Source organism: Oryctolagus cuniculus, chromosome 8, assembly GCF_051225735.1.
Source record: "Oryctolagus cuniculus isolate XC-2025 breed Fujian yellow rabbit chromosome 8, ASM5122573v1, whole genome shotgun sequence".
Classification (NCBI taxonomy): domain Eukaryota; kingdom Metazoa; phylum Chordata; class Mammalia; order Lagomorpha; family Leporidae; genus Oryctolagus; species Oryctolagus cuniculus.
This window is the reverse complement of record NC_142874.1, coordinates 42,762,314-42,786,663: the sequence shown is the minus strand read 5'-3', so window position 1 is coordinate 42,786,663 and position 24,350 is coordinate 42,762,314. Positions and strand designations below refer to the sequence as shown.

The following is a 24,350-nucleotide window of genomic DNA, read 5'->3' as shown; positions in this document are numbered from 1 at the left end:
TATCTTTCCCATGTCTGAGCGCTTAAGAGCGGCATGCCACGCCAACTCTAGCCAAAGGAAAGACACATACAGCACTGCTGCCATAACAAAGCAAATTCCTAGCACCTCAGTGGCTGATGGCATTTTGCAGGAGGTTTTCCTACGTTAGACAAACAGATAGGGGTGTATCAGATGGTAAGTATGTCCTGTGCTTAGTGGGGGACTTCCTTGATGCGTTAGGTCAAGGCTGTATGCCCACACGGCGTCTCCAAGCGTCACCTCTCTCGAGTGAGGGAAGATGACTTGGTTCCGAATTCTGGGATGATCAGTCCCTTATGTGAATTCGCCGGGCAAACCAAAAGTAAAAGGAGGAGCCGAGAAGCGACGTACGCTTCTGGGCGGTGTGTGCCTAACCTGGGGTCACTTAGACCGAAGACAAGGACAAGGAAAGGGGCGTAGGAGGGGGTTCTGTGCTCACCCTCATAGAACCGAACAGCACACAAAACACCGAGGGGCCTTCTTGCCGAAATCCAGGGGGGACCTCACCAAGTCCGACACGCTGTCTCTTTCTCAGTCATGTTGGGAGCCAGATGTTTCAGCTCAGCGGCCATATTTTTTTTTTTTTTGACAGGCAGAGTGGACAGTGAGAGAGAGAGACAGAGAAAGGTTTTCCTTTTGCCGTTGGTTCACCCTCCAATGGCCGCCGAGGCCAGCGCGCTGCGGCCAGCACACCGCGCTGATCCAAAGGTAGGAGCCAGGTACTTCTCTTGGTCACCCATGGGGTGCAGGGCCCAAGCACTTGGGCCATCCTCCACTGCACTCCCTGGCCACAGCAGAGAGCTGGCCTGGAAGAGGGGCAACCGGGACAGAATCCGGCACCCCGACCAGGACTAGAACCCGGTGTGCCGGCGCCGCAAGGCAGAGGATTAGCCTAGTGAGCCGAGGCACCGGCCCTCAGCGGCCATCTTGATGTGACCTTTTCACCTCATTCCACCACATGCCATGCTAAGGCATCCGCTGATGGGGCAGTGACGATCAATGAAGGAATTCTGAGCAGTGAAGTGAGCCACTGGCCAGGAGGAGCGATGAGAAGCAACAATATTTTTTGGACTCAGCTCCCTCTCCTTATCAAACATGGAGTCTTTGGTCAGGCATTGTGGCACAACAGGTTAAGCCACTGCTTAGGATGCCCACATCCCATATGGGAGTGCTGGCTTGAGTCTCAGCTATTCTAATTCCAATCCAGCTAATAGGCTAACGTGCCTGGGAAGGCAATGGATGATGGCTCAAGTGCTTGGAACCCTGCCACCCACATGGGAGACCACGAGGAGTTCTTGGCTCCTGGCTTCAGCCTGGCTCAGCCCTGGTTGTTATGAGCATTTGGAAAATGAACCAGCAGATTGAAGATCTCTCTCTCTCTCCAACTACCTGTGCCTCTCTGTAACTCTGCCTTTCAAATAAATGATATAAATCTTTAAAAAAGGGGGCTGGCTCTGTGGTATAGTAGGTAAAGCCGCTGCCTGTGGTGTCAGCATCCCATATGGGAATGGGTTTGAGTTCTGGTAGCTCCACCCCCAATCCAGCTCTCTGCTTATGGGCTGGGAAAGTAGTAGAAGATGGCACAGGAGCTTAGGCCCCTGCACCTACATGGGAGACCCAGAGGCAGCTCCTGGCTCCTGGCTTTGGCTCAGCCCAGCTCCAGCCATTGCGGCCATTTGGGGAGTGAACTAGCGGATGGAAGACCTCTCTCCCTCTCTCTCTGCCTCTCTGTACCTCTTCCTTTCAAATACAAAAGTTAATCTTAAAAAAAAAAGTTTAGGCATCAAAAGAAAGTTTTCTCAAAGGAAACCTTACCAGCAGTGGCCACTGGTGTTTCCAGCAAAAAAAAAAAAAAAAAGCAATAACAATAAATAAAATAAAAATGGCACCTGCCTGCAGAGTTTTGGGGCATTGGTGCTAATGAGAGACCACCTGGCTTACTCCTGTTGCAAGGCTACTCCAAACCATCAGAGCAGCTGGACCATGCTGCTAGATGTATATGGCTCACCTCTGGGAAATATAAAAACAGGGCGAAGCAGGGTTATCCACATATCCTGAGAACACACCCTCATGTGCACACTATCTGTATAAAACTATGTTTGACTGAAAGTGGTTTTATTAACATCGCACACAGAAATGCAAAACACGAGTCTGAATTCTGAATGAGGAGAAGATTGAAGAGAGTGACACAGGCTTGAACTATTTGCTTTGATCCAGGAGAATTTTGCTATTCTTATTAATTTATTATGGATTAACATGAAATTAAATGGGTTTCTGAATGTGGAGTGCCTACGCTAAGGACTCGAAGTCAATAGAAGTCGTACCTCTCTCCTACTCTCCTGAGGCTGTGATCACAGAAGCTTGTTGCTAAACTGTGAAGACGAGATCCAAAATGAACTGCCACCATAGATGAGAAAACCCACCCCGGGCCCGTGAGGGTTCTGTGAAGACCACTGCACACCCACCCTGCAGTCAGCAGCTGGGACTTGCTATTGCAGTACTCAGAGTGAATGGCCTTTGAGGCAAATTAGTCCTGACACTGCATCAGGTTGTAGAATTAGGTGCCCATTAGCCCACAGACACCCAGAAACACAGGCAGGGTGGAGAAATGGGTGCATGATATCAGAGGCAACCCAAAGCTTCTAGGTGGGATTTTTTTTTTTTTTAATTTGACAGGTAGTGTTACAGACAATGAGAGAGAAAGAGAGAGAGAGACAGGTCTTCCTTCTGTTGGTTCACCCCCTAAATGGCCGCCGGAGCGGTGCCGATCCGAAGCCAGGAGCCAGGTGCTTCTTCCTGGTCTCCCATGTGGGTGCAGGGGCCCATGCACTTGGGCCATCCTCCACTGCCTTCACAGCAGAGAGCTGGACGGGAAGAGGAGTAACCGGGACTAGAACCCGGCGCCCATATGGGATGCCAGCGCCGCAGGCAGAGGATTAACCAAGTGAGCCATGGCGCCGGCCCCCTAAGATGGGATTTCAAATTGGTGTCAGTTATGAAGCTACCATAGCCCCAGGTAACCCCAGCATATTGAAATTCCCACAAAATAAAATGCTGCCTTCAGTAAAGGGGCAGGGAGACATATTCCTTTCAAAACACGGCCTTATAACATCAGTCATCACCATGGAAGATAAATCCTAGTTCATCACCAGCATTTATCAAAGTGCCGGGAACATCTTAGGCACTCAGTAGTCATTAGATAAATGGACCTTGGTGTTTTAGAATGTTTGGCAGCTGATCCCAGGTAGAAATGATGAACTGAGCAAATGCATCTAATCTGACTCCTTCCAGAACCCTGTTAAGATCCATCAGGGGGGGTTGGGCCATTGCTGTGGGGCAGAGGGTTAACGCCCTGGCCTGAGGCGCCGGGATCCCATACAGGATCTAGTCCTGGCTGCTCTTTTTTTTTTTTTTTTACAGGCAGAGTGGACAGTGAGAGAGAGAGACAGAGACACAGAGAAAGGTCTTCCTTTGCCGTTGGTTCACCCTCCAATGGCTGCTGAGGCCGGCGCACTGCGGCCGGTGCACCACGCTGATCCGAAGGCAAGAGCCAGGTACTTCTCCTGGTCTCCCATGGGGTGCAGGGCCCAAGCACTTGGGCCATCCTCCACTACACTCCCTGGCCACAGCAGAGAGCTGGCCTGGAAGAGTGGCAACCGGGACAGAATCCGGCACCCTGACCGGGACTAGAACCCGGTGTGCCGGCGCCACTAGGCGGAGGATTAGCCTATTGAGCCATGGTGCCGGCCACTCCACTTCTGATCCAGCTCTCTGCTGGGGCCTGGGAAAGCATTAGAAGATGGCCCAGGTCCTTGGGCCCCGGAACCTGCCTGGGAGACCCAGAAGAAGCTCCTGGCTTCGGATTGGCACAGCTCCAGCCGTTGCGGCCATCTGGGGGAGTGAACCAACAGATGGAGGACCTTTCTCTCTGTCTCTACCTCTCTCTGTGTAACTCTGTCTTTCAAATAAATGAAAATAAAATCTTCAAATAAATAAAAATAAAATTTTTTTTAAAAAAGATCCATAAGGGTGGGAAAAGGGGGTGGTGGTTGCTAATAGCCACAGAACTCTGGAGGCTGGAGGGCAGTGAGGGGGCCCTCACTGCAGGCTTGAGTTAGTGGATGTGGAGTGAAAATGCTGACAGACTGAAGTGAGGGAACCAGCTGGAGGAACAGCTAGCATCAGGCGTTGCAGCGTTTGGGGAATGAACCCGAGAATGGGAGCTCTGTCTTCTCTCCACCTTTCAACACAATAAATACAGAAATTTTGAAAGATGCATCTGCGTTTGTGCTTGCTGCTCAGCTTTTATATTTGAGAAAAACAGAATATGCGATGATAGCATTTCTTACAGGTTTCAATTGCCTCCTCTCCTGGTAATTTGAAGTTGGCCGCCTGAGGGTTGAGCCTGTGAACAGTGGGCTGAAGCGGAAAGAGACAGTGTTATAGAAACACAGCCCCTGTGGTCCGTGGACAGCTTGAGAGAGCATCCATCTTCTCTTCCTCCATTTACAAACTTTATTTATTATTTGTTTGAAAGGCTGAGCTTCCATCCACTAGTTCACTCCTCAAATGATCATAACAGCCAGGGACTGGGCAGGCCAAGATCTAGAGCTGGGAACCCTACCCATGTTTTCCTCGTGGGTGCAGGGACCCCAAGCCCTTGGAGCGTTTTTTGCTGCTTTCCAGGCGCATCAGCAGGGAGCTGGATCATAAGTGATATGAGATGCTGGAGTTATAGGCGGCAGCTTAACCCTGCACTGCACCACAACAGCAACCCCTTGGTGCTCCCCACCCCTCAAACTTTGAGCTGACATTGAGAAGATGGGCAGCCTTGTTTGAATGGTTTGTGTCATTTTAAATTTCTGGCTCTATTGATCAGAGTCACTGAGGAGTTGAGCAGAGAAAATGATCTCTGCTGGTTATTGGATTCTTACACTGGCAAGGAGCTGAGACCATTAAGAATTCTTCATCTTTTATGTGAGTCAGGAAAGCCATGCATTGGGGCTAGCTATAAGTAGCAATGATGTTGAGAATAACATTTTATTTTTATATAGTACTCAGTTTACAAAGCATTGTTACATATACTAGAGTTCCTCTAAATGGCTTTGAACTTGTTTTTCTTTGATTTATAACTGGATGATTCAAAGAGCGCACTGTCTATTCATTAATGACTAACATCATAAACATTTATCAGCTAGCAATTTTCTAATCTCAGCTAAAAGGTATAGCTCATGCTGAAAATTCTCCACTGCAATGACAGTGAAAACAAGGAGCCATTTGTACTGTTTGGACTTCAGGGTCAGGCCCTTAACACAGAATCATAAAGTCTTAGCGAGGAAGTGCCGGAGGTCAAGCCTCTATCTGATCCTGGGCTACATTCAAATATTCTCCCTGGGGGAAGGCACTGAACTACCTGAAAGACTGCATTTCCTAGATGATGACCACTCCTTGGACCAATGGGATGTTAACAGCAGTAGGAGGAGGGATAGGGAAGAGTGTAAGGATTTGGGGAAGAAGGAAAGGAAGGGAAAGGAATGGGAAATGCCTTATGAAGAGGTTTTTTTTTTTTTTTTTTTGAAATGTTTATTTATGTATTTGAAAGGCAGAGTGACACAAAGAGGGAGAGACAGAGAGAGAAAAATCTTCCATCCTCTGGTTCATTTCTCAAATGACCACAACACCAGGTCTGGGGCAGGCCAAAGCCAGGAGCCAGGACATCCATCTGGGTCTCCTACATGGGTGGCAGAAGTCTAAGCAGTTGGGCCAACTTCAGCTGCTTTCCCAGGTGCATTAGCAGGGAGCTGGATGGGAATAGGAGCAGCCGGGACTTGAACTGGTGCCTATGTGAGAGACTGGCCACAGAGAGTTTATTCTTTAGTAGACACTGATCTCACCAGGGCACCAAACACTGTTGATGTGAGGATACAGGGAGGGAAAACACCAGACCAAGCTTTTGGGGAGTTTGCAACCAGTGCAGGAGGAAGAGCCTCTCACATACCAAATGGTTAAATGTAGGGTGTGCCAGTGAGTCACTCTGAACTCTGAGTTGGACTCATAAGGTAAAGACAAATCAGACGACATGGGAAATAGGTACTTAAAGGAATCAACTCACAGGCCAAATATGCGATTTGATCAGAGCAGAACTGGAGATGTTAAATATTTATCACCCAGTTGGATAGGGCTGCAAGTTAGAATTCAAAAAGACCCACTCTGAGTGGGTTTTGGGTTCCTACTCCCATTATCAGGGGAGACCCAAATGCTGGCTACAGAGTGCCCAGCTGCGGAGGGGCCTGGAGGGACTACAACCAGGACTGCCCACCCCTGTGGCACGCTGAGCAGCCTCCTACTGCGTGATTGTTGGTGCATTGCAGGCACATCTGCCTGTGCAGTTCCCTGAACACAGCCCCCTACACCTGGGTCAATGAACCACTCCTTCCTCTGCTCCCACATTTATCATGCACATCCCTCTCCTATGGACCACCCAGAGCACACAGGGTTCGTAGTGCTCAGCTGACACTTCTGTCTACCCTACCATTTTGGAATACAAAGAGCACGTTCTTGACATTTTTGTGTACTGAGGGCCTCACAGTGCCTGGTACGCAGCAGATGCTCAGTCAGTATTTGAGTGACAGGATAAGTGAGTGAGTGAATAAGTGAATAAATGAATGAATGGACAAACAGCCAAATGAATGAAAAGGTACATGGAAGCCGGCGCCGCGGCTCACTAGGCTAATCCTCCGCCTAGCGGCGCCGGCACACCGGGTTCTAGTCCCGGTCGGGGCACCGGATTCTGTCCCGGTTGCCCCTCTTCCAGGCCAGCTCTCTGCTGTGGCCAGGGAGTGCAGTGGAGGATGGCCCAGGTGCTTGGGCCCTGCACCCCATGGGAGACCAGGAAAAGCACCTGGCTCCTGGCTCCTGCCATCGGATCAGCGCGGTGCGCCGGCCGCAGCGCGCTGGCCTCGGCGGCCATTGGAGGGTGAACCAACGGCAAAGGAAGACCTTTCTCTCTGTCTCTCTCTCTCACTGTCCACTCTGCCTGTCAAAAAAAAAAAAAAAGAAAAAAGGCACATGGAAGACGAACATGAGCAAAGAGTTCAAGTCAACACTGCACCCGGGAACAAGGCAAGCGTGACCTGCACATGGCATGTTTGGAAAGATTCAAAAGAAAATGAGGGCATATGTTTGGATCAGAGACTTTTTGTTTTAAGATTTACTTATCGGGGCCAGTGCTGTGGCATAGCAGGTAAAGCTGCCGCCTGCAGTGCCGGCATCTCATATGGGCACCAGTTCGAGTCCTGGCTGCTCCGCTTCCCATCCAGCTCTCTGCTATGGCCTGGGAAAGCAGTAGAAGATGGCCCAAGTCCTTGGGCTCCTGCACCCATGTGGGAGACCTGGAAGAGGCTCCTGGCTCCTGGCTTCAGATCCACACAGCTCTAGCCATTGTAGCCAGTTGGGGAGTGAACCATTGGATGAAAGACCTCTCTCTCTCTCTCTCTCTCCCTGCCTCTTCTTCTCTCTCTGTGAAAGTCAAAGTTACTGAGAAAGAAAGACAGAGAGTAAGAGAGAGAGAGAGAGAGAGAGAAATGGAGAAAAAGAGAGAGAGAGATCTTCCATCTGCTGGTTCACTGCCCAAATGGCCGCAACAGCAAGCCTGGGCTAGGCCGGAGCCAGGAGCCTGGGACTCCATCCTGGTCTCCTACATGGGTGGCAGGAACTCAAATACTTGGGCCAGCTACTGCATTTCCAGGTGTATTATCAGGCAGCTGGATCAGAAGTGGAGCAGCCAGGACATGAACTGGTGCTCACATGGGATACCAGAGTCGCAGGAGGCGGTTTAACCTGCTGTGACACATCTGTCCTCTGGTTCAGAGATTAAACCACTGCTTGGGATGCCTGCATCCTAAATCAGAGTGTCTGAGTTCAAACACTGGCTCTGCTCCTGAATCCAGCTTCCTGCTAATGCGTACCAGCAGTAGGTGAGCACTCAAGTGGTTGAGTCCTTGCCACCCATGTGGAGACCTGGAGTAAGCTCCAGGCTCCTGGCTTTGACCTGACTTAGTCCTGGCTATTGTGGGCATTTAAGGAGTGAACCAGCAAATCAAAGATCAATATCTCTTTGCCTCTCTATTTTTTAAATAAATTAAAATAAAAAAATAAAATACTGTAAATCACTGAAAAGGAGAAAAACAATAATAATGATGATAAAAATAAGTGGGTCATCAGAGTTAGGCCAGATAACAGATAATGGAAGATCCCAAGTGGCAAGAGACGTTCTTTTGCTTATTTGCTCACCCCTCCATTCTCCCACCACATTCTCTATAAACTCTCTCTCTTTTTTTTTTTTTTTAAGATTTTATTTATTTACTTGAGAGGTAGAGTTATAGACAGTGAGAGGGAGAGATAGAGAGAAAGGTCCTCATCTGCTGGCCCACCCCCCAAATGGCTGCGATGGCCGGAGCTGTGCTGATCCGAAGCCAGGAGCTAGGTGCTTCTTCTGGGTCTCCCACGTGGGTGCAGGGGCCCAAGCACTTGGGCCATCTTCCACTCTTTCCCAGGCCACAGCAGAGAGCTGGATTGGAAGAGGAACAGCCGGCACTAGAACTGGCGCCCATATGGGATGCGAGCACCACAGGCGGAAGATTAACCTGTGCCACGGAGCCAGCCCCTGCTATAAACTCTTTTAGATAGTATGGGTGATGAAAGTGACAGTCTGTGTCCTTGGGGAGCACACAGCTGAGGAACAGAGAATGCTCTCATTGTAGCTGCGTCACAAGGCAGGAGGTGGCAAGAGTGGGCAGAAAGGCACACCCAATGCTCCCGCCCCCCTGCCGCCCGGAAGTTGAAGTCCCTCCACGTCACCCCTGGTTGTCCTGCCAGGGCAGCATCCGAGCGGACCCTCAAGGGTGAGAGGACCAGCAGAGGACACAGCATCGGCAAGGGAGGCAGAGGAGGAACTGGGCAAGGCCTGGGGGAGGGAGCTGAGCAGGCTTCCCGTGGCCAAAGCCAATCAGGAAGCAAGGGGAGAGGCAGAAACGGTGGAACAGGAGGCTGGGTGAGGCGCTGCGGGGGTGTTCGTCAGGCTGGGGTGGTTACACGCCATTCAGGAGCAGCAGGGCAACAGGTGGTGGCTTGCTGTGTGTTTGGGTGAGGCTAATTACCACGGGCGCTGTGAGCTGTCAGCCCAGCCCTGGATGAAAAGGCAAGGTAAATCTTTTTGACAGGCTTACCCGAGGTTTTGACTTTTTTTACTCTATAATTGTCAAATGCTGAGGTAGTTTCTAAGCTTTTTACCTAGGAACATGTTCTGCTCGGGCCGCCCTTTCACGGCTCGAGATACAGTCATTATCATGATGTGGTGTTTCAAGGCAGCCCGCAGCTGAGACAGATAACTACAGGCTGGGAACTTGGTGGGTTCTCCCCCTGCTACTTACGACCTTGTTGATCAGGGGGTCGGGGAAGCCTCAGGCAAACATACCACGGAAATGTTCAGTTTGAGCTAACAGCACCTGGCGCGCATTAACCCCCGTTACTGTTAGCTTGCGTATGGATATATTTAACTATGGGGAAAATATTTCATCTTCTACAGTCTTGGAGCACACCCCAAGGGCATTTTTTCAAAAACATTTTATTTATTTATTTATTTGAGAGGTACAATTACAGTGAGAGGGAGAGACAGAGAGAGAGGTCTTCTTTCCCTTGGTTCACTCCCCAAATGGCCATCAAGGACAGAGCTGCGCTGATCTGAAGCCAGGAACCAGGTGTTCCTTCCTGGTCTCCCATGTGGGTGCAGGGGCCCAAGCACTTGGACCATCTTCCACTGCTTTCCCAGGCCACAGCAGAGAGCTGGATTGGAAGGGGAGCAGCCTGGACTAGAACTGGCGCCCACGTGGGATGATTAACTTACTGCGCCATGGTGCCAGCCCCCAACCCAAGTGTATTTTGTAGGATTCCACTGGTTGTAGGTGATAGCCCAAGCCAACTTATATAGATTTATTAAATAGAACTGAGAAATTCTGGAAGCCTGGGTATTTTTTTTTGATAGGTAGAGTTAGACAGTGAGAGAGAGAGAGAGAGAGAGGTCTTCCTTCCATTGGTTCACCCCTCAGATGGCTGCTACAGCCGGTGTGCTGTACCGATCCGAAGCCAGGAGCCAGGTACTTCTCCTGGTCTCCCACGCGGGTGCAGGGCCCAAGGACTTGGGCCATCCTCCACTGCCTTCCTGGGCCACAGCAGAGAGCTGGACTGGAAGAGGAGCAACCGGGACAGAATCCGGCGCCCCAACCGGGACTAGAACCCAGTGTGCCGGTGCCACAGGCAGAGGATTAGCCTAGTGAGCTGTGGCGTCAGTCAGCCTGGGTATTATAACTGGGCCCAGGGTTGACCGGACTCCTTTTCTGTATCTTCCCCATCTTCGCCTTTGTTGGTGAGGAGCAGGCTTCTCTCAGTCCCATATTCACATCCTTCCTGCATTGTGTTGTATCAAGATTGAGCATCTTGGGGCCAGTGCTGTGGTGCAGTGGGTTAATGCCCTGGCTTGAGTGCTGGCATCCCATATGGGCACTGGTTCGAGAACCGGCAGCTCTACTTCCTGTCCAGCTCTCTGCTATGGCTCGGGATAGCAGTAGAAGATGGCCCAAGTCATTGGGGCCCTGCACCCACATGGGAGACCAGGAAGAGGCTCCTGACTCCTGGCTTCGGATCAGCACAGTTCTGGCCATTACAGCCATCTGGGGAGTGAACTATCGGATGGAAGACCTCTCTCTCTCTGCCTTTCCTCTCTCTGTGTAACTCTGACTTTCAAATAAATAAATAAATCTTAAAAAAAAAAAAAGATTGAGTATCTCTTACAGCTCTGGTAGAAAATTCTGGATAAGGCTTGGGACGGATTGATTTGACTCACATATGCATCCTGGACCTCCCACTGAAATGGAGTGGGTGGTGGTGATGGGGATGGAGCACAAGGTTTGTCTCAGCAGGGACTCCATACCCCCCCGCCCCGCCCCCAGCCAGGGGCTCTGCACTCTTAGCAGATGAGCAAGGAAGAGAACCGGGCAGGCAGAGACAACAGCTACTATGCAAAGGCAAAAAGGCCTGGGGTAGATGCCTGGTGGATTTGGCTGGAACTCTGGGGATTTCCTGACTTCAGTTGTAAAGGCTTAAATTTATGATTGGGTTCCACTTTACTGAGTATGAATTAACTCTGTCCCTACACTTCAGTGTACTTTAATTATGTCTTAATTACTTGTGGGTCCCCGACACATGATCTAAGTCCTTCAAGTTGTTTAATTTAAAAGGTGTTCCTTTTTATCTCTAATCTCTGTTTATCTTGAAAGACATCTGTCTTTTAACTTCCTTAGCTCAGAAATGGAATTTTCAATGTTGAAAAGTCAAGCCTGTACTTGCTATGCCTTAAAAGACACCACAGTAGCTTTTGTGAGCTTCATCCCCCAGAAACCAGGGAGACACTTGATCGTGGATCGCCAGCAGTGATCGGTGCAGCCCCTTCAGTGCTGACCCTGGCATGGGAGCAGCGGTGTCACTCCTGCTGGGGCAGGGCTGCAGACAGAAGGGAGGACAGGGCCTCCTGCAAAACATCCAAGGGAATGGTTCATTCTTTAAAAACAAAGATTTATCCATTTGAAAGGCAGAGTCACAGAGAGGCAGAAGCACAGAGAGAGAGAGAGAGAGAGAGAGAGAGAAGGAGGTGCCCCATCCGCTGGTTCACTCACCAGATGGAGCAGCGCTGATCTGAAGCCAAGAATCAGGAACCGGGAGCCAGGAGCTTTCTCTGGGTCTCCCACGCGGGTGCAGGGGCCCAAGGACTGGGGCCATCTTCCACTGCCTTCCCAGGCCACAGCAGAGACCTGGATCGGAAGTGGAACATCCGGGACTCGAACCAGTGCCCACATGGGATGACAGCACTGCAGGCGGTGGCCTTACCCGCCACACCACAGTGCTGGCCTCAGGAATGGTTCATTCTTAAGCACCTAAGGTCACTTGGATCTTGTTATGGGTTGAATCCGTGTCCCTTAAAACTCCTGTGTTGAAGTCCTAATCCCCAGATTCTCAAACGTGACCTCTCCTTTGGGGAGAGGGTCTCAATGGAGATAAAGTCAAAACACAATCATATTGAGCCCTAATCCAATATGTCTTTGTAAAAGAAGAAATTTGGAGACAGACAACAGACTGACACACACACACACACACACACACACACACACACGGAGAATGAAGATGAAGGCAGAGATAAGGGGAGGCTTCTCTAAGCCAAGGAAGGTTGGCCCATCACGCCAGCAAAGCAGCAGACACTGGCCGAGAGGCTGGAGACGATTCTCCCTCACAGCCTCCGATGCAACCAGCCCTTCCCACATCTTCATCTCCCACTGCCAGCCTGCAAGTGTTGAGACAACACATTCCTGTTGTTTGAGTCAGCTTGCAGTGCTTTATTATAGCAGCCGAGCAAACTCATACGGATCCTTTGTTCACAACAGCGTACGTTTAACTAACACCCTCCCCCCACCCGGGTGGAGAGCACACATTTTCCCTTGCACAGGCTCTCCCCTCCTTGGCCTATACAATGCACTGCCTAGTTTTGAGCCACGTTTCCTTCACCTCACCCAGCCTTGTTCTTTTCCTACTTCGTTTTCCAATCCTTAACTCCCTTTGCCTACCCTGTGACCCCACCCATCCCGGCTTTGCTGACATCTGTTTTGAATTCTCCTTTGTTGCAATGCCAGCAATAATTCACCCTGTGTCACCTACGAATAGATTAAGAATCTGACTCAGGGGCCGGTGTGATGCTGGCATCCCATATGGGTGCCAGTTTGAGATCCAGCTTCTCCATTTACTTCTAGCGTCTTGCTAATGTGCTTGGGAAAGCAGCGGAAGATGGTCCAAGTGCTTGGGCTCCTGCACCCACGTGGGAGATCTGGAATAAGCTTCAGTCTGGTCCAGTCCCAGCCATTGCAGCATTTGGGGAGTGAACCAGAAGATGGAGGATTTCTCTCTCTCTCTCTCTCTCTCTCGCTCTCGCTCTTGCTCTCTCTCTTGCTCTCTCCTTTCTCTCTCTCTCTCTCTCTTGCTCCCCCTCTTTCTCCCCTTCTCTCTCCTTTCTCCCCTTCTCTCTTCTCTCCCTCTCTCTATCTTTATCTCTTCCTCTCTCTCTATTTAACTCTCTTAAGAAATAAATAAATTAAAAAAAATCTGACGCAGAAGTTATCCTGTTCTGGTGCGGGCTTAACCAAGGCACCTTCTTAATTTTATATTTTAAAACACGTATTTCTTTAAAATATTTTATTTAGGGGACAGTGCTGTAGCATAGCAGGTAAAGCCATCGCCTGCAGTGCCGGCATCCCATATGGGCTCCAGTTCCAGTCCCAGCTGCTCCACTTCTGATCCAGCTCTCTGCTATGGCCTGGGAAAGCAGCAGAAGATGGCCCAAGTCCTTGGGCCCCTGCACCCCCGTGGAAGGAGCAGAAGTTCCTGGCTCCTGGATTCGCATCTGAGTGAACAAGCAGATGGAAGATCTCTTTATCTGTCTCTGCCTCCATGTAGCTCTGGATTTAAATAAATTTTTTTAAAAAAATTTGATTTATTTTAAAGGTGCACACACACACACACACACATCTCATTCACTGGTTCATTCTCTCAATACTCACAACAGCCACGGCTGGGCCAGGCTAAAGTCAAGAGCCCAGAACTCAATCCTTATGGATGGCAGGGACCCAACTACTTGGGCCATCACCTGCTGCTTTCCAGCGTGCACATTAGCAGGAAGCTGGACTCGGGAGCAGAGCTGGGACGTAAACTCAGATGCTCTGATACGGGAGACAGGAACTCCAAGCAGTGTCTTAATAGTAGAGCTGTGTCAAATGCCTGTTCTACCAAGGTGCCTCAACGCATTCCCAGAAAGCAATTTAAGGAACAGTCCCTTTAAAGGAACAGTGTTGGGATGACATTCCCAGGGCTGCAGTGGGCAAGCATCTACCATAAGTGAGAGATCCCATGCTGCACCTGTCAGCACCCCTTTGCAACAGAACCATGGTGAGGCCACCAAACAGGCCTTGTTGAGGGTTTGGATAATTGCTTTCTTCTCTTGGCTTTAGTTCTCTTGTCACGGGAAGCAAAAAAATAAAATAAAATGAGTGAAGACATGGGCTTTGGGTCAGAGGGATTTGCATTCTAGAGCCAGCTCTGACATTGTTCTAGTTGTGTGACCTTGTGGAGCTGTGGAGGTTCTTAACTTCTCTGAGCCTCATCTGCAAAGCACCAATAATAGTTTATATCTCAAAGGGTTGTTAAGAGGATTAAGTAAGCTAATAATTGCTGAGTTTATTGAAGGCTAACGTTTACAGGCAGGATGCTTTGCTGCATGAACCATTTCCTTTAAAAATGTTTTAAAGCATTTAGGGTGGGATCAGGGGACACAGTGGAAACTTTCAGTAGGGCAGAATAGAAGAGGTGGGTAGCTTATGAAGGCACTTTACTTCTTTATTCAGATGTATATCAAATACGAGGAGACTTCAAAAAGTTCATGGGAATGGCATATTACAAATAATTGCAAAGCTTTCAACTTTTTTTTGGTAACAAAACAAGATTATATTTTAATTCCATTTTCCACCAACTTTTTAAGTACCCACATTTACTTGATTAAGAAGTATAAACTGGGGGCCGGCGCTGTGGTGTAGTGGGTAAAGCTGCTGCCTGCAGTGCTGGCATCCCATATGGGCACTGGTTCAAGTCCTGGCTGCTCCACCTCTGATCCAGCTCTCTGCTTGGCCTAGGAAAGCAGTAGAGGATGGCCCAAGTCCTTGGGCCCCTGTACCTTATCGGCCCAGCTCCAGCCATTGCAGTCATCTGGGGAGTGAATCAGTGGATGGAAGACCCCTGCCCCACACTACCTCTGCCTCCATACAACTCCTGGCTTCAGCCTGGTCCAGCCTTGCCTGTTGTGGTCATTTGGGGAATGAATCAGCAAATGGAAGTTCTCTCTCTCTCTCTCTCTCTCTCTCTTTAAAATAAATAAATATTTTTTAAAGGACAAACTGCAACAAAATTTAAGGATTGACTCAAGTTCTTTTTTTTTTTTTAAAAAGATTTACTTATTTGAAAGGCAGAGATACAGAGAGAAATATGGAGAGAGAGAGAGAGAGAGAGAGAGAGAGAAAGAGAGAGAGAGAGAAAGAGGTCTTGCATCTACTGGTTCACTCCCCAAATGGCTGCAGCAGCCAGGCTGAAGCCAGGAGCCAGGAGCTTCATCCGGGTCTCCCATGTGGGTGCAGGGGCCCAAGTACCTGGGCTATCCTCTGCTGCATTCCCACTAGAAGGGAGCTGGATTGGAAGTGGAGCAGCCAGGGCTCAAATCAGTACAAGATGTCAACGCTGCAGGCAGAGGCTTAGCTTGCTACACCACAGTGCATAGAAGTGTCCTCCCAACACAAGTTCTTAATACACTAATTATAATTTATTTTATATTTCTTGAAATAAAATGACTCCAGTTGGAAATCCTTGTTCTATTGAATTTTTGTGTGGTTGTACTTTGTAGTGGAATATGCCCATGGATGTTTAGTCAATCCAGACTTTACAGCGAGTAACTCACTCAGAGTTACTCTGTGTCAGTGGTGCTTAGCCAGGGATGATTCTCCCTGGAGGGGACCTTTGGCAAAGTCTGGAGACACTGTTTTGATGCAAGAACAGCCCTTCACAACAAAGAATTATTCAACCCCAAATGTCAAGAATGCCCAGGTTTGCCAGAGCCGCGGCTCACTAGGCTAATCCTCTGCCTGCGGCGCCGGCACACCGGGTTCTAGTTCCGGTCGGGGTGCCGGATTCTGTCCCGGTTGCCCCTCTTCCAGGCCAGCTCTCTGCTGTGGCTCAGGAGTGCAGTGGAGGATGGCCCAAGTGCTTGGGCCCTGCACCCCATGGGAGACCAGGAGAAGCACCTGGCTCCTGGCCTCAGATCAGCGCAATGCACGGGCCACAGTGTGCCGGCCGTGGCGGCCATTGGAGGATGAAACAACGGCAAAGGAAGACCTTTCTCTCTGTCTCTCTCTCTCACTGTCCACTCTGCCTGTCGGAAAAAAAAAAAAAAAAAAAAAGAATGTCCAGGTTGAGAAATCCTTTCTTTCTGTCTCTCTCATCGTCTGTACGTACATATATGATGGACATGCAAAAGAACAGTCATCAAAGAAATAGTGGAAGTAGCTACACAGTAACAACAAAACAAAACAGAAAAGAACTTTTCCAAGGAAAATGCTGATGGAGGGGGGAGGTGTCGAGGTGAACCGTGTGTCAGAAGAGTCTGTTCTTGGAGCTGGGGATGACAGGGCTGTCAGGTTTCTGAGCAAATCAGCCAACTTTCCAATGCATCTGCCAAGAGCTTAGCCTGATTCTGCCACAGCCAAGTGACCCATCTGTGAGCCTTGGCTCCTGGAGACAAAAGTGCTGCTATCTCTTCGTAGAACTGGGCACCCTTGCAAAGTCATGCACACTAGCATTCTTGTTAGGAGTTGGCAAGTTCACAATTAGCGCAATTGTTTGAGAAAGTGTGCGAGTGCACTATTGCTTCATGTTAGCAATGTCTACAGTGTGCTAGGAATGAAAGGATGGCCCGGGGGAGGGGTACATACATTTTAATTATTCAAATACATGCAGAATTTTGCAGCCTTAAAGACTCTATTTCTGAGGCTCCTTCCTGCATCCCCACAATGTGTTCGATTCTACCAAGTGCTCAAAATAACTCCTTGGCTTTGAGTTTGGAAGTTAAAAAGAGGCTTATTAATTCCTCTGGACTACCAGGTGATCAATTGGTCATTCTAGGTAGGGGGAAAGAAAGTAAGAAAGAGGGAGAGAGAGAGAGAGAGAGAGAGAGAGAGAGAGAACGACCCAAGCCTGGAGGGGTAAAGATCCCCTCGTCTCCCTAACACCCTTTTATATACTGCAGCATCTCAGAAGCATCTTTCATCATAAGTTCCACCTACTCATTATGTTTGTCAACTGCTGTTATCGTGGAATTCCCTTCTCATTTCTAAGCTAAAATAAAACTTGGGTTTCATTATTCCTGAATTATAAAACACAATCTGAGCCGGCGCCGCGGCTCACTAGGCTAATCCTCCACCTTGCAGCGCTGGCACACCGGGTTCTAGTCCTGGTCGGGGCGCCGGATTCTGTCTCTGTTGCCCCTCTTCCAGGCCAGCTCTCTGCTGTGGCCAGGGAGTGCAGTGGAGGATGGCCCAAGTGCTTGGGCCCTGCACCCCATGGGAGACCAGGAGAAGCACCTGGCTCCTGCCATCAGATCAGCGCGGTGCGCCGGCTGCAGCTGCCATTGGAGGGTGAACCAATGGCAAAGGAAGACTTTTCTCTCTGTCTCTCTCTCTCACTGTCCACCCTGCCTGTCAAAAAAAAAAAAAAATCTGACAACAAATATATTTTTTAATTTAATTATTTATTTGAAAGTCAGAGTTACACACACACACACACAGAGAGGGGGGGGGTGTCTTCTTCCATCTGCTGGTTCACTCCCCAGCTGGCCACAATGGCTAGAGCTGCGCTGATCTGAAGCCAGGAGCCAGGAGCCAGGAGCCAGGAGCCAGGAGCTTCTTCCGGGTCTCCCACGTGGGTGCAGGGGCCCAAAGACTTGGGCCATCTTCTACTGCTTTCCTAGGCCACAGAAGAGAGCTGGATCAGAAGTGGAACAGCCAGGACTCAAACTGGTGCCCATATGGGATGCAGGCATATAGGTGGCGGCTTTACCCACTATGCCACAGTGCTGGCCCCAGAAAAAAAAAATGAGGATTTATTTGTTATTTGAAAGGCAGAGTGATGGAGATCAAGAGATTAAGAGGGAGATCCTTTAAACAGATTTATTTATTTTGTTTGAAAGAGTTACACAGATCCAGGGTGGCTGCCCACTGAAGGGATACAGAGCCCTGCCCTCCTGAAGGGACCAGGGTCGGGGCCAGGAGCCTGCCCTGCCTGCCCTGGACCCCAGTGTGCACATCATCCAATGCAGGCAGGACCAGGAAGGGGCCTCAGTTGGCTCCCCCAGGGCCTCGGTGGCCACCCCACTCAGAGGCACAGGGGTCTGCCCCACACCTTTGAGTTTTCACTCCAGCTGCAGATGGTCTTGGGGGAAGAGTACAATCAAAACAGGTTACAAGGTGGAAAAAAAAAAAAAAAGAAAAGAAAGAGTTACAGAGAGAGAGAGAGAGAGAGATCTTACACTTACATCATACACAGGAACTGGGTCTCCCACATGGGTGATAGGGGCCCAAACACTTGAACCATCCTCCGCTGCTTTTCCCAGACAATTAGCAGGGAGCTAGATTGAAAGTGGAGCCGTCAGGATTTGAACTGGTGCCTATATGTGATGGCAGCATCACAGTTGGTAGCTTAACCCACTAGGCTACAATGTTGACCTGAGGAGATATCTTTCATTCACTGGGTCACTCCCCAGGTGGCTGCAACAGCCAAGACTGGGCCAGGCCAAAGTCAGGAGCCAGAATTCCCTCTGGGTCTTCCATGTGGGTGGCAGGAACCCAAGCACTTGTGCCGATTTCCACTGTCATCTCAAGTGCAGAAGCAGGGAGCTGGATTGGAAGCTGAGTAGCTGGACTTGAAACAGCCCTGTGACCCCGGATGCAGGCATTGTAAGCAGCGGCTGAACCTGCTTTACCACCACTGTGCCCACAGCTTAAGCTTTTACATCTTCAACAAAACATATTAACCATTTTAGGTCACCAAGATACTATTTTATGTTGGGCTTAGAGATCAAGGAGGAACCCAAAGTAGAGTGCAGCTCATTCGGGGAGGGCATTGGATATAATGGTTTGGATGCTGCTTGGGACATCCACATACCATACCAGAGAGCTCTGCTCCGGATCCAGCTTCCCACAGCTATGCATCCTGGGAGGCGGCAGATGGTGGCCTAAGTACTTGGGTCCCTGCTACCCACACGGGAGACCTGGACTGAGTTTTCAATTCCTGGCTTTGGCCTTGGCCCGGCCACAGCTGTTGCAGACATCTGGGGAGTGAAACCGTAAATAGGGCCAGCGCCGCGGCTCACTAGGCTAATCCTCCGCCTGCGGCGCCAGCACACCGGGTTCTAGTCCCAGTCGGGGCGCTGGATTCTGTCCCGGTTGCCCCTCTTCCAGGCCAGCTCTCTGCTGTGGCCAGGGAGTGCAGTGGAGGATGGCCCAAGTGCTTGGGCCCTGCACCCCATGGGAGACCAGGATAAGTACCTGGCTCCTGCCATCGGATCAGCGCGGTGTGCTGGCTGCAGTGCGGCGGCCGCGGCGGCCATTGGAGGGTGAACCAATGGCAAAAGGAAGACCTTTCTCTCTGTCTCTCTCTCTCTCTATTCACTCTGCCTGTCAAAAAAATAAATAAATAAAAGAAAAAAGAAAAAAAATCAGTAAATAGGAATCTTTCTCTCTCTCCCTTTCAAATGAGTAAAATAAATAAACCAAAGACAAATTAAATATCTATTTTTTAAAAAAGATGTCCAGTTTACATTCATGAACAAATATAGGTGACCACTGTTACTCATGGCCACTGGTGTTACATGCTGTGAGACATAAATAGATGTGATGACTCTATAAATATAAAAGTAAATGTGAACATGGAGAGGAAATATATTGCATGTTTTTACTTTAGTAGGTCAAATACAGTATTGTGTTGAGGGGCGTTTTGGTAGGCAGTAAATCAAAATTTACTATGGTAGCAGTTAATGGAGTTTCAGACTTTAAGGATATCATAATCTAGTTAGGGAGGCAAATTACATTGATAGTGGAGAATTAATGAGTGTTAACACAGTTTGGTCTTAATTATCAGTGTAATGTTAGTTTATAAAAGGGAAAACCAGATTGCTTTGAACACGGTTTACCCTGTGAAGTACTGAGAAATGAGATGGGGTGGATAATCCGTGTCATGACACCTAATCAAGCTAAGAGGTCTGATCATACACACACATTCGGAAGCAGCTCCCTTGAGCAAGGGAATGGCGGGCTGTGAAGGGCCACCACCATGCTGGGCGTGGGGCCAGGTTCTGGCGGGCATGGAGAGGAGCAGTGTAAAGTTCTAGTCTCATGGAGTTCACAAAGAGGCGTCTTCAGGAAACTGATTGGCTGTAATCCACAGGCTAGGCAGGAGTGGGGATAGTCAAGATCTCCTTAGAGATCAGCTATAAGGATGGACCATGAGATGATGAGGGCCTGGGCTAAATCGGACATCTGGGGCGGGGGGAAGAGGAAGAGTGAGCCTGCCAGGCACTGGAGTGCTTGGAGTGTGAAAAAAGGGGTTGATGAGGCTGGCCCTGAGGCATAGCAGATTAAGCTGCCACCCGTGACATTGACATCCCACATGAGCTCTGGTTTGAGTCCCAGCTGCTTCACTTCCAATCCAGCTCCCTGCTAATGTGCCAGAGTCCAGCTCCAGCCAGCTCAGGGGTCCCAAGGTGTGAGAGGTGCTGGCACTCGAAGAAATGAGAGACACCCTCACAGCAGGGCTGATGGCACAGCTCTGGCTCTTGATCACCAGACTTTATTTTTATATCACATCACATAATGATTTTTTCTTCTTACAATATCAAGTCTGTTGTCCATTTTCACCTAGTTACAATTTCTCTGCTTTTCAAGGGCATATTCAGAACATGGGTTACAATCACAGGTGCGAGACAATGATTTTCAAAGGCAAGTTCAGAGCATGGGTTACTATCACAGACAGGTGCAAGATAACGGGCTGCCCACACAAGCCAAGGCCTGGAGTGCTGTTGAGCTATGCAGAAATTGGTTACAGAAGCTAGAGTATTACCTCCCTAATCTAATCTTTACTAGAAGCCCCAATGTTCAGAGCAGGCCCTTTTTCAAATGTATCCCTTCTTTGCAGTTCTTTCTGTAACTCTAATTTCCTTATTGTACTTATTTAAAGGTTCACTTAGATCTGTCCTACAGTTCTGATGTCCTAAGCACTGTTGTATTTGTGGCATATATTGAATTAAAGTTTAATAACATTTATCTTTATTCTAGTGGGAAGTATATACCAGGGAGCCTGTTACCTTTTAATTCTTTTCCACAAACAGCTCAACCTTGCGTAAAGCATCACCCCATCTCCTATGCTAGCATTTGGTTTGATTAGAATTCTACAAAGCAATGGACATTTTGGGGCTAATGAGACTAAGTGTTCTTCCCTAAAATTAGGAATACAGCAGTCATTAGCGGGACCACCAGGAAGCTCCGGCTTTCTTATGCAGAGTGTAGTTCCCAACAAACCTAAAACCACCAAGACGACCAACTGAGGCTGCCCTTCTCCTGCCTTGCTGAGACAGACCTTCTGCTGTGACCTTGTCAGCCAGCCGAAGTTGCCTTGGCCCCGCCACTAATATGCCTGGGGAAGCAGCAGAGATGGCCCAAGCACTTGGGCCCCTGCACCCACGTGGGAGAAGCTCCTGGCAACTGGGTTTAGCCTGGCCCAGGGCCAGCCATTGTGGCCATTTGGTGAGTGAATCAGTGGATGGAAGACTTCTTTCTCTCTGTCTCTTCTGCTTTCTCTCTCTCTCTCTCTCTCTCTCTGTAACTCTGGCTTTCAAATAAATAAAAGAAAAGAAAAAAGAAAAAGAAAAAAGGGATTGAAAGACAAGGAAACAAGGAGGAGGACAGGGACATGGGAAGAATAGTGGTGCCACCAACTGAAATGGGGTACTTGGAAAGGTCGCCAAGTGGACTACTGAGGATTGTGGAGCTTTTGAAGATATTGAAAGTGACATAGTGGCAGGGTATACACATTGAAATGAATACGAGGAAGATGGAACCATGAACTGAGGCAAGGCAGATGAGAAGGTATGAATTATCTGGGAACTGAGCAGAGACAGAAATCAGAACCTGTGGGGGTGGGGACATCCCTAGAGTTAGGAGCTGGGTGAGGAGGAGAAGGGAGTCGAAAGTCATTGTAAAGGTCAAAAAGAAGTAGGAAAATGTAGTGTAGGAAAATGTAGTGTTACTGAATCTAAGTGAAAGAATTTCAAAGAGTGGGCTGTCAGGGTGGTTAAATACCATAGAGAGGCTGAGGAGAATGAAAACCAAGAGAAAGCCATTCATTGTATAAAGCTGTACCCTATAAAACAGCCTGTGGGTTTTTTGTTTTAAAATTAAATGAAATAAACTCTGAAAGAAAACATCCATGCAAATAAACAACATCAAGGATGCAGTGACTTGCAGGGTTGGGATAACAGTACTTCAGAGTCACACAGCACTTTTGTTTTCAAAGTACTTTAGCATGCACGATTTCAACTGAACTTGATAACATTCTGGGGGGTGACTATAGCCTAAAAGGAATCACATTTGCTTTCTTGTCATTTATTTGCTCAGTCACAGTTTGCACATAAGTACAACTAGTAATACTAACAAGGAATAATTCTCCAGGGACTTCGTGACAGAAAACAAAAGATGATGATAGTGATACTGATGCCCACAGTAATAATACTCAACACTGGTATACCATCAAATGATTTCACATAAGTTATTTTCTTTTTACCTTCAACAGTTCTGAGAAATAAGTCCATTATTTCCAGTTTACATGTGTGGGCAGTTTTTAAAAGCCATGCTCCAAACAAATATGTTGTACAGGGCTAAACTCGACAAAATAAATGGGCTTTTCATGTTTAGTAAACTTAAGATTTGCTGAGAACAATGAAGGAACTTGTAATCACAGAACAAGAATCCCCAAATAAAAAGACACATCAATTAATCTATCTTCTTTTTATAAGCAGAGAAAATTTAAAGCCTTTTTTTTTTAAAATTGAAGGTACTTATTGAGTGTGGATTATGTTCTAGGCATGTTTTTAATTTATTTTTAAGGAATACAAATTTCATAAGTAAAACTTTAGGAATAGAGTTATTCTTCCCACCATACCTGCCCTTTCTCCTCCTCCCTTTCCCCTTCCCAGTTCTATTTTCCATTGAGACTCATTTTCAATTAACTTTGTACACATAAGACCAACTCTATACTAAGTAAAGATTTTGACAATTTGTACACACATGCACACACAAAAAATTGAGAAATAGTTTTACAGTTAACCCCCATAATACAACTCATTAAGGACAGAGGTCCTGCATGGGGAGTTAGTGCACAGTGTCTCCTGTTGTTAATTTAGCAATTAACACTCTTATGTATGATGTCAGTGACCACTTGAGGCTCTTGACATGAGCTGCCTAGGCTATGGAAGCCTTCTAGTCCACAAACTCCATCAGTATTTCAGGCAAGACCATAAGCAAAGCGGAAGTTCTCTCCTCCCTTTTAGGGAAAAGTACATCCTTCTTTGATAGCCACTTCTTTCTGCTGGGGTCTCACTTACAGAGATCCTTCATGTAGAACATTTTTTTGCCACAGTGTCTTGGCTTTCCATGCCTGAAATGCTCTCATGGAAAGCCACTTATTTTATTTGAAAGTCTCATGCATTTCTGTTACTTTTGGATTACAAATGATAAAACCCACCTCAAACCCATTTAGAAACAAAAATGGCAGGGGGATTGCTTGACTCAATCAAGGAGACCTCTAAAGGTAGAAGTTCAATCTAAAGGTCCAGGTGTGTCTGAATCTAAGAGCAATTCTTGCTTGAAAAGACCAAATTCAGAGCTTGGATGGGCTGTGCATATGCATGTTTGCAAGCTGAGAGTTGGAGCATGGGAGCAAGGATGGATCAGGTAAGAAAAGTCAGGTGCTTACCACACAGAAAACGTAGAATGGATGCTGAGCAGGCAGCACCTGTATACTGGCCAAATCACTCCTCCCCTCCAACAGTGTTCCTCCACCTCTGCTGAAATCCCATCATTAGACCCAGTTCCTGAAGGCTTTGCTTCTCAGGAGTTTCCTGCCAGGTTGTAGCTGCTCTGGGGCAAAGGTTCCCAGTGCCAGCTGTGTACTAGCGTCACGTGGGGAGCCAGACATTGCTGTTAAGGACAGCGTGGGCACCTGCGCCTAACTGCTCTGAGCAAAACAGACTTCACATGCAGAGACGTGGAACTATGAAGTCAATGAGGTCTCAGTGTCCTCCAGCAAACAAAACTGAAAACGTGTTTCCCAGTAATTGCAAGGGCGGAAACAAACAACACCCAAAGGCTCAACCAACAGAAACTCAGGCGTAGCCAGCCACACCCTGGATGTGGTCATTAAGAAGACAAACTCTCCAGACCTTGCTGTGTCCAGTCTGTGAGGGCTGCGGATTTGGGAAAACCCAGGCACCACGCTGCAAAGGCTCCACCAGACTCATTGCTGACAAGTACTGATTCTCTCCCTCTCTCTGTCTCTCGTCTTTCTCTCTCTCTTTCTATATGGCCCAT

General features: G+C 48.3%; 1 long non-coding RNA gene across 1 annotated transcript; it reads right to left on the bottom strand.

The window, feature by feature from the left end:
* Nucleotides 1–17,442: 17,442 nt before the first annotated feature.
* Nucleotides 17,443–24,080, bottom strand: LOC138843376 (uncharacterized). The gene is made up of 2 exons (XR_011378035.2): nucleotides 23,737–24,080; nucleotides 17,443–17,676 (listed from the first exon to the last, which is right to left on the bottom strand). It is a non-coding gene; the product is annotated as an uncharacterized LOC138843376 (long non-coding RNA).
* Between the last annotated feature and the right edge of the window lie 270 nt (nucleotides 24,081–24,350).